Source organism: Bubalus kerabau, chromosome 6 (assembly GCF_029407905.1).
Source record: "Bubalus kerabau isolate K-KA32 ecotype Philippines breed swamp buffalo chromosome 6, PCC_UOA_SB_1v2, whole genome shotgun sequence".
Lineage (NCBI taxonomy): Eukaryota > Metazoa > Chordata > Mammalia > Artiodactyla > Bovidae > Bubalus > Bubalus kerabau.
The window spans coordinates 33,995,348-33,996,087 of NC_073629.1; positions in this window are offsets into that span (position 1 = coordinate 33,995,348).

Sequence of the window (740 nt, forward strand, 5' to 3'; positions counted from 1 at the left end):
CAACAAAGAGAGAAGACTGCAGTCAAGTGAAAGTTTAAAAGAAAATCTAAACTAAAAGTCACTGGAAGAAAAAGCATGGAAGAGAAGTACCCTCATTTATAAAATGAGAAGGTGAATCACATAGTTTTTTAAGCTTCCTTTTTGCTTTAGCACTCTGAAGAATGTCTAACTGGTGTTAAGAAAAGAGTAATAGCAACTGAACAGTTTGCTTCTTAACTAGAGATAATCTTTGTTTTCTTTTCATTATTTTGTTTCTTAAATTTTCTATAATAAACATGATTTGCTGTGCAGTAAAACATAAATAAGAACTGCTAAAAACCCAAACAAGAAACCTTTATTTCAAGATCGTTTCTGAATACTATTTCTATCCATCCAATGTTATTTTTTCACTATATTTAATTATCTGAAATGGTCAAGCTCACTATGTAGACATAACTTTAGAACAAGTTTTATATGAAAGTTGAATAGGTGGCTCTTAAAGGGAGACAAACTAAGATGTTTTCTTAAAAACCATCCTAGTGTTCTCTGCAATACCAGTCTCTCTAGAATCTCCTTCGGCTTCTGTTACTACTATTATTATTCCATCTTTCCATTCCTCTCTGCTTTAAAATATCTATTAATTCCCTACAGAGAAAAATCCCAAAATGAAAGCCTGGTTTTAGCTCCAAAATGTGGCATTCTCTCACTCTCTACATGTACCTTTGTGCCACCAGTTAAATCCCAATGGCTTGCCATTGTCC